Consider the following 9,831-nt stretch of genomic DNA (forward strand, 5'->3'; position numbering starts at 1 on the left):
AAAGCTTTCACCCTCTGAGCCGAAAAACCTTACCCGTCCCATCGGTTCTTTCTGAGTGAGTGGGTTCTCTAGTGTCCTACGCGTCTGCTGGGAAACAAGCTGCTGGAGAACCAGCAACTAGAAACCAAGCTGCACCAGCATTTCCATGAGCGTAAAATCTTACATTCACACTTACTTGCTTAAAAATGCACACGCCTGCTTTGTTTTCATGTTTTACACAGTCGATGACCTATAACATGTATGATGCTCAAGAAATTGTGTGAGGGGCAATCCTGAGATTGACCGTGAGGGCGCAACAGATGGCAGATATTTCCTTAGGGTAAAACAATGGACGGTCATGGGAAGCCAGATCATCCATTAACAGAACTTGGTTCTGGCAGGAAAGCATGTGGTTTAACCCCGGGGAAATATTTGCTATCTCGAGATGTCCCAGAGGCAATCACAGGATACACTTAGAAATTTTGCATCCCCCGAGGAGGGTGATTGTTCCTGGAAGGGATAGGCCTGAAATGAATCAGTTAGCCAGCAAGCAGAACTTCGTGCTTCTGGCATGAAATATCTAAAGCCCCACCTCTTTGATCGCATTTCTTTTTTTTTTCCCTGAGCCGTATACTCCCAATAAACAGGATGTCGACCAGGCTTTTGGCACTCTAGATCCACGAGACCTTGAGTCCCCTGGTCCCATTTTCGCTCTTTACTTGGTCTCTTTGTTTCTTAATTCTTGCGTCGCCCGTCCTCAGACACGGTCCCGAGCTGCGCTGGACGCAGCACCCGTCCTACCCGACTCGTGAGTGACCTATAGTTTTTAAATGAAAGCTACAAAATCTCTGGTCATGTCGATCTGCTGGTCTCGTCTGTATGAGACAGGGCAGTACCTGAGTTTCAGAGACACACACAGACACACACACAGACACACACACACAGACACAGACACAGACACACACACACACACACACACACACACACACACACACACACACACACACACACACACTCTAAAGGGAACAAAGAACAAAGAAAGATAGAGAAAGAAAAAGAAAAAGGCTCAGGGGAATAAAGGATTCGCTTGCTCTCTGTGACATGACCCAGTAGACCTAGTTGTCACGAGACAGGAAGCTCAACTCTCCGTGTTTACATTATCTGTTCCTGAGCTTTCTTGCAGAAAATTCTCATGCGTTTCTTTCCCCTCACGGAAGTCTTCTCTATTCCCCACAGAGCCTGGGGCGATGGCTCTTCACCCTGGAGCCGCCTGCGGCCGATCCAAGATATCGGATGATTTGTGGAAGTGATCAGTGATCCTGAGACAAAGCCCTTCCTTTAGGTAGAAAAGCATGGCCCCTGCTGCTCAGGGAGCTGGCACTCCCCCTCCCTCTCCCCTCATGCCACCTTCTCCTTTGTGCACAAGCTATCGCTTTCGCAAAAGAGCTTGGCTTGCCTGAGAGTCTTGTGGAAGCCATCCTCATTTCTATGGTACTGCCGTCCAAGGATCTGGAAAGGGCTCGGTCCCATGTATGCATGTATGCATGTAGGCACTTGTGTATGTCCCCGGCTTGTAGGCCTGGCATGTTTCTTCCTCCACATACACTTGCCAGAGTTCATTCATGAAAGAGCTCTATGGAACTGGTTTTCAAGGGAACATGCAGGCAGGGAATGCGAACAGGAAGGAACCCAAATGTTTTCCTTCAGGTTGACATGATCTAGGACAGATCCTTTCATCCAGAAAAGCAAATGTCAAGGGATCGGTCTCGTGAAAAGAGCCATGTCTTGATTGTGACGAGCAGCATTCGAGGTGAAACTTTTCGCCTCCCTAGGTTTACCCCGAATCCATTAAGTTCCTGTGGGTTATCTCTGTCATGAAACGTGTCAGCCAGGAAAAAAAAAAAAAAAAAAAAAAAAGAGTCTGGGAGCGATGGTTGGCTCGGTCTCAAGTCTCAGGAAGTGTTCACACCCCAAGCAGTCCGAGGGGGTAGTGTGTGTGTGTGTGTGTGGGAGGCGGTCCATCTCTGAAAAATTGGTGCCTCCTCCACGTAGTTTTTGGTCCCTTGCAACTGAAGCATCTGGCGACGTCCCTGGAATGTTTAGATCGTTTCCAAAGAAGATGAGATACGGAAGCGTTCGTTCCTGGCTCCATGAGTCGAAGGGGACGTGCTTTAATATCTTTCTGACAGAAAAGACTCGAGATCTGTCAGTGTGTTGGCCGACATGACTGGTATACCTTCGGAGGATGGATGGACCTACAGACAGACAGACAGACCGGAATACATACATACTTACTTACATACGTACATATGTAAACATACAATACAATACAATACAATACAATACAATAAAACAAAACAAAATGAAACAGAATAAAATAAAATAAAATAAAATAAAATAAAATAAAATAAATTAAATTAAATTAAAATAAAAGGATGCTGTGAGGAGAAAGTGTCTGTTTCTGGCTAGGACCAAATCGTGTCCCTACGTGGACCGGTTGGGAAAGACTGGTGTCCCAGATGGTTCACCGTGACTTCCTCGTGAACATTTGCTGTGACCGATTTGGGCTTCGGAACAGTCACGGTCTCGTTCTGAGGAACGTCTCCTGGAAAGCATGTGGAGACCGTCTTCGTCTGCCGTCCTTAGGAAACGTTCCAGCAGAGCGGGTGTCCGAGAGCCTCTAGGGGCGATGGCTATGCTTCGTGGACGTCTGTCCCTCTTCAGGCCGAATTTCGTGGAAGTATGCTGATCTGGCCAGCCGACAAGTCTGAATGGGGGTGATTTTTTGGTAGAAATGCGCGTCCTTGGAGAGACCAGGGGAAGGGGAGCATGTCTCAGTGGAAACTCTCGTACAGCGTGATAGAGATGAGAATGCGGTTCTGTGTCATCATCTTTGCGTGCTTCCCGCCACCCTCCCCCTCCCCTCCCCGTCCCGCCCCGCCTTCCACTGATACGCTGGGCCACGTCACGCGTGCTTCGAGTTTTCTCCGATGGTTGGCCAACGCTCTTCCGACTCCCGTTGCCCATGGTTCTCCCGCTTTGGACTTGGCATCCTCGAGAACCAAAGCCGCCCTTTCCCTGAAGCCCCGCCGAGCCGGGCTGAGCAGCTGGACATCTGCTGGAGAGAGGTCACTGCCGTGTCCCCTCTCGAGACCCTCCTCCTGCCCGTTGCTGTGGAGGCCACTCAGAAAGTGGACCTGAACCCGCATGCGTTTTTCAGGCCACCCGAGCCTCTTCGAGCCCGACGCCTAGACATCTTCCTGACTGGTGGCGCTCCGGACTCACACCCTGGGTTTCTCGTTGGCTTCAGCCACGGACCTTTGTCTTCCTGGAACGAAAGACCAGACCGGTTTCATCAGGTGGAACCACCTGCCTGGTGGCGGGACTGTCATGGAACCCTATGGACCACCCCGAAGTGTATATGCAGCCCAAGGGCGATCTCTCCAGTTGAACAACCATCGAGGCCCAAAAGGACCCCTGCCCCGGGAAGAAAGAAACTTTGACCTTGACCCTTAGCTGCCCGAACGAGAATTTGGATCAGGGTTGGGTAGGGTGATGGAGATCTCCCTTGGCACAGTTCCCGTGTGCGGGACTTTCAATGACTCTGTCTTCCTGAAAGGACACCCGCCCCCTGACCACGCTGTCTCGTCATCAGTTTGTTTCCACAAGGGACGAACCGTCATTGTGTGCACGACAAAGTTGGCCGCTGCCTGTTTGGTCCGCCATCGCTCCGTAAGGGACCGACGAAGTGTGCGTCGTGACCAGTGACCGATTTCGGAGCCCGTGGGTGGTGGGCGGGTGTGTATCTGTTTTCCAGGTCACGCGCGACGCGGTGTGTCGTGGTGTGGCCCGCCCGGCCACCCCACCTCCCTTCCCCCATGGAAAATCAAGGGAGAGTATTGCCCGAGACAGACGAAAGTGCAGCCACGAAACCTAAAAGGATGACCCTGGATGTCAACTTGGAGGTGGCTAGGAGACAGCTGAGCATGCATAGGATCACACTGCACTGCCACCGTGTGGGATGCCGCACATGTGTCGCCGTCGTGGTTTTCATCTCCTCCACCTATTGCCCTCACCTACATCCACTCTTTATCTCACTGAACTCTTTTTTTTTTTTTTTTTTTTCCCGGTAAGACAGTGAGAATTTTCTCTCTCTCTCTCTCTCTCTCTCTGTCTCTCTCTCTCCTACTCTCTCTCATAATTGACCTGACAATGGGATGTCCGTTTTCACGTGTCCAACATAGCGATTCGGGATTCTTCCATGTTCCACGATGATCACCGTGGTGAGTCTGGTTACGGATCCGTCACCGGACAGCGTCATGACAATAGTATGGATTGACTCTACTCGCCCTGCTGTCCATGACCTCCCGTAATTTGTGTATTTATTAATTGGAGTTAACTGGAAGCTTGTACTTTTTCCTCTCCCTCACCCATTGCACTCATTGTTCCTTCTTGGTATCCATGAGCCTGTTTCAGCTTCCTTGCATGTGTTCCTGCGTATTGTCTTGGGGATTCTGCCTCGAAGTGACAACATCCCTCTCGGACTTAAGTCACTTAGTTAACATCATCCCCTCTAGGTGTAGGTCTCTCCAGACCACGTGGCACTGTCCATTCGTCCATCCGCGGGCCCGTAGTGGAACTGCCGGGTCTTCCAGGAGTTTTCTGTGGAATGTTTTGAGGGACTTCTGTCCTGTTTTCCCTAATGGCTTTCCTCCACCTCCGTTTCGCCCTCTCCCCCTCGCCCCCACCACCAACCCCTGTTCCGTGTTGCCTTCTGTCTTCTGTCGGAGAGCGGATTCTGTCAGGTATGAGTCGAGAGCTCTGTGTCCGCCCGCCAGCCCGCCCACCCGGCCCCATCTCGAACGGTGGTCTCTATCACGTGTTCCGTCAGGAGCAGGCACTTTCTGCTTGTTTTTGGAACTTGCTGTCGAGATTCCAGGTTCTGGGCCTGTCCGGATATCTCTTAGAAACGGAAATGCGTGCGTTTTCCCCTTTTTAAAATTGTGTTTGTTTGTTTACTTATTTATTTATTTATTTACTTACTTACATTTATTTATTTATTTAGGCCTTTTTTTTTTTTTTTTTTTTTTTTTTTTTTTTGGTTCTTGCTGCTGTTGTTGCTTTCGGTGGTTGTTTGTTTATTCGGGGAGGGGAGGTAATTCGTTTCTTTTGCTGGTTTGTTGCCTGACTTAGTGATTGCCTGACTTACCGACTTCCTTATTGACTTGAACGGAAGTCCTGAAGATCGAACCCTGGACCTTGCGCGTGCTGGGCAGGCACTCTGCCGCTGAGTTCTACGCTCCATCCTCCCCCTCGCCCCCTCCCCCATTTGGGGGAGGAAAAAAATTATTTTTTTTTTCTTTTAAACTGAAAACGTCCGTTTGGGTCTCCTGCGCGTGTTTCATCCCTGGTTTTCTGGCTTCTAGGAGGTGGAGTTGACCGAGTTCTTGGACTGTTGAGGAGAGGAACCCCTGATGGGCTGCGGTTGTGCTTTTTCTACGGTGTTTTTGTTTTTGTTTTTAAACCCCAGAGTAGTTCTACAACTTGATTTCCCTTTGGTGGTGGGTTTTGTCGTTTGTTTTCATGTTTTCTTTCTTTCTTTCTTTCTTTCTTTCTTTCTTTCTTTCTTTCTTTCTTTCTTTCTTTCTTTCTTTCTTTCTTTCTTTCTTTCTTTCTTTCTTTCTTTCTTTCTTTCTTTCTTTCTTTCTTTCTTTCTTTCTTTCTTTCTTTCTTTCTTTCTTTCTTTCTTTCTTCCTTTCTTTCTTTCTTCCTTTCTTCCTTTCTTCCTTTCTTTCTTTCCTTTCTTTCTTTCCTTTCTTTCTTTTCTTTCTTTCTTTTCTTTCTTTTTTTTTTTTCGGATGGGGCTACAGTTTCCTTGTCCACGTTGACTGTGTCAAACACACGCACCGACACACACACGCACACCCAGACACGCGGATGCGCATGCACAGTGTTGCTCTGTGTAGATGCACTGAACCTCGATTTACCGAGCGGGTGGCTATCGACTCGCCCCCCCGAACCCCCGCCCGCATTTTTTTGTTTTCCCTCCTCCTTCCTGCGGTTGTGGTCAGCCGTGCTGACGTCCGTGTTCTCACGACCGACCGCGAGTGCGTTTTCCCCAGGCGCCCGTTTGTTGTCTTTGGGCTTTGTCGCGATCTGTGCCGAGATCGATTTTTCTTTCCGCTTCGATGGGGTTCGCGGTCTTCATCCTTTCTTTTCTAGCTTCTGGGCTTTGCCTGTCTGCTTTCGAAAGACCTCCCGCATTCGAGAGGACGGACTCCAAAGCCGATTCCTGCGTTGTTCTCTGAGCGCTCGCCTGCTTTCGGTTTGCCAGCCCCCGCCTTCCCTCCCTCTTCCCCTCCTCCCCTTCCCAACCTCCCACCCGGGAACCCGGGATCTCGTCCTGGTCGCTCTGGGCCACCCGCGGCGTCGGCCCCGGCCCCGCCGGCGTGTCCGTGTGATCTCCCCCGCCCGGGGAATCGCGTGGGGAGCGCGTCCCCTTCGCGGCAGCCGCCCGGCCGGCCGTGTCTTGCCAAACCCCGGCTCCCTCCGTCCTCCCCGCCCTGATCTGTTGCCGGGGTCGCGTCGCGCCGCGTCGCGTCGTGTCGCCTCGTGTCGTGCCGTGCCGTGCCGTGCCGTGACGAGGGTGAGCGGGCTCCGAGGCGGACGCCACGGGGCCGCCCGGCGCCTCAGTCCGGGACGAGCTCGGGCGTTTGGGCGGCCGGCGGCGGTCGGGATCGGTTCCGGGGACGTTGGCGACGGTTGTCGGGCGCCATCTGGCTGCCGCTCTGAGATTGTCCCTCTTCTCCCGAGCGTCGGCGACCTCGGCAAGGGATGGGGCTCGGCGGCGGGGCCCGAGGCAGTCTTCGGGGAGGCTGGCGACACCGGCGGTGACAGTCCCCGTGGCGCTGAGCCGCGGGCGCGTCCTGCTCTCGGCGCAGATTGGACTCGCAGGATGATGAGGGGGTGACTGTCGCCGCGCTCCCGGGATCTCGTGTGCCGGGGGAAGCCGTGTGGCCTGGCCTGGTCGACCAGCATCCGCCTGTGCCCCTCCAGCCGCGGAGACCGACCCGAGCCGATCGGACACGGCCTGCGCCTTGCCGCCGCGGGGGAAAGGGAGAGAGTGTCCCGCGCCCGGGCCGCCGGCGGCTAGGTGGTCAGGCCCTCGTCTGCGTCCCTTGGACGACTGCTCCTGAGGCGAGGAGCGGCCCGGGCCCAGTGCGGTGAGGCCGGGGACGGGCGCGCTGGGGTTCCCGGTCGTCGGAGGCGCCTCCTTGGATGAAATGTTTTCTGAGTCCCGATGGATCCGGAGACGTGGCTGGGCCGGCCCCTGTTGGCGCGGGAGGCCTGGGAGGGGGTGCCCCCCGGCCCGTAAGCCTGCCCGCGTGGGTTCCGGTGGCGTTGGAGGGACCGAGACTTCATCCGGACTCGGGGACCGGCACGGGGGCGTCCTGCGAGGGATGTGGGGGAGGCAGGCTTTCCCCGGCCCGGGGCCCGGTGCTCGGGAGCGGTCCCTCGTGGGGGGCCCTCTCGTCGGAGGCGCCTCTGTGGCATCTCCCCGAGTCCCCGGCCACGCGGGCGAGAAAAGGGCAGGGCGTCCCCGGCCTGATCCCGTCTCCCTCTCGTCCCTTCCCATTCCCATTCCCATTCCCATTCCCACTTCTCCTCCTAAGCCTCCTCCTAATCCCCCTCCCCTCTCCCCTCTCCCCTCCCCCTACCAACCCCCCCACCCCGGTCGATCAGATGGCCCCCGAGAGCTTCGGGGCTGCCATTTATGGGGGTAGGGCTGGGGGCAGGTGGCCGGACCGAGGTCCCGGGGTCCCCCCTTGCAAATCGTGGACCCGCCCCGTTTCTGGGCGCTGTCATTTTTCCTGTCGTGTTGGGCATTTTCTGCCAGCAGATAGGTGCTGACACGGTCTTCCTCGGTGTCTGTCACCGAGTGTTGGGTCTCCGGACGCGTGCGGGGCTCTGGGCTTCTCTCTGCGTGAGCCCTGGCCTGGTAGCCGACTCCGCTTCTGACACTTGAGCCGCCCGCCCGGGCCTGCGCGCCGGCTCTCGTGTGTGCGTCCGGCTGACGTGGCCCGTGGTGCCACCTCCGGTCTCTGGTGGCCCGAGGGCGGTGGGGTGAGGTGGCGGCGTGGGTCTTTTACCCCGTGCGCTCCCCGCCGCAGGCACCCGGTGGTGGCCGGCACGACCCCACCCCCGTAGGCTCCGTGCCGCGTGTCAGGCATTCCCCGCCTGGGGTCGTTGGCCGCTCTCCTCGGAGAGGACTGAGGAGTGGGTGGCGCCTGGCGAGGCTGAAGCAGGCCCCTCTGGTGGTTGTCCTCGCCGGGCCCTCCCCTCTGGGGCCTCCCTGCCCCACATGGCTGGCTCGCTCGCTCGCTCGCTCACTCACTCACCTGATCGATGTGGTGAAGTCATGCTCCCCCGGGCCGGGCCTAAGCCGCGCCAGACGAGGGACGGGGACGTTCATGGCGAACGTGGCTTCTCTTCTCGTTCTGCCTGCGGGCCCCTCGCCTCTCCTCTGCCGCCCGTGGGTGGCGGGGGGAAGGCAGGGGTGCGGACTCCGGCCCGACCTCGGTCTCCCGTGCCTTGTGGTGTCGGCGGGGCCGGGGTCTTGTGACGCGGCAGACACTCTCGCCTCCTCGCCTGCTCGGCGTCCTGTCTCGCGAGCGGCCCTCCCCCGCGGCGGGGGGAGGGCTGCCCCGCCGCCACGCCACGTACCCCCTCGTCGGGGTGTGAGCGTGTCTCGCCTTGGTCCTCTGCGGTGCCCCTGGAGCGCTCCAGGTTGTCCCTCAGGTGCCCGAGGCCGAGCGGCGGCATCGCTTCCCGTCCCCAGCGAGTCCTCTCGGGTAACCCCTGCGGTGGTCGTGTCTCCCGAGCGCCTCTCTTGAGGCGTGGGGGAGGGGTCGAGACGGTAAGCGAGGCGTGGCCGCTCCCCACCCTCGGTGGGGCCGGGGCCGCCTCCTGAACGTCAGTCCTCACCCTGTACCGGGGGGGGGACTGACGTGGCCGGGCGCACGCCGGGTGGGTCCCCCTCAGCGGGGTTCGCGCCCGGGCGTGGGAGCGATCGTGGTGGGGCCGGGTGATGTGCCGGTGGGGGGCGGGCGTCTGTCCCGTCCCCACGCGGTCTTGGGTGCGTCTCCTCGCGAGGTGGCACGCACGGGTTCTCCCCGGTCCCGACCGCGAGCGCTCGCTTCTTGGCCCGCTGCTTACCCCTACCGCAGACCCCTCCTGCCCAGCCGAGCGCTGGCGTACACGTCGGAGGGCTTCCGTAGGCCTGAACGGGGCACGCTGGGTGGGGGGCGATGCGCCCTCGGTGAGAAAGCCTTCTCTAGCGATCTGAGAGGGGAGCCTTGGGGGCACCGGACCCCCCAGCCGCCGCTCCTCCATCCAGAGCGTGCAGTCACTCTCCACGGGGAGCGACTGCCGCGGCGTGTGGGCAGGGCCCCGTCGCTTTGGCGTGTGGGCTGCGCTGGCCCCGCGGTGGGGCCGAGTGCTGTTCTTGGCCTGCTGTGGCCCGCGCCTCCCCCCTCCGAGTCGGGGGAGGGTTCCGCCGGGCCGGGCCCGGCGTCTGGCGCGGGGCCGTGCGAGCGCGCGCGTGCGTGTGCGCGGGCTTGGCCTCCCCGGCGCGTGCCGTGGGGGGAGGGGGAAGGCGGTCCACCCCGACTTGGGCCCCCCCCACCAGTCTCCGCGCCGCGAGGAGCCACCCCACCTGTTCCGGTCCCGAGACGCAGCCACCGGTGGCGGTGCGTGGGCCACGGGTCGGGCCGCCTCGCTCGGCAGCGTTTCCCCGGGCCGCGAGGCCTGGGGGCGAGCCAGACGAAGCTGGGTGGCGGTGGTGGACGGACA

This window comes from Camelus bactrianus, unplaced genomic scaffold (genome assembly GCF_048773025.1).
Source record: "Camelus bactrianus isolate YW-2024 breed Bactrian camel unplaced genomic scaffold, ASM4877302v1 HiC_scaffold_154, whole genome shotgun sequence".
NCBI lineage: Eukaryota > Metazoa > Chordata > Mammalia > Artiodactyla > Camelidae > Camelus > Camelus bactrianus.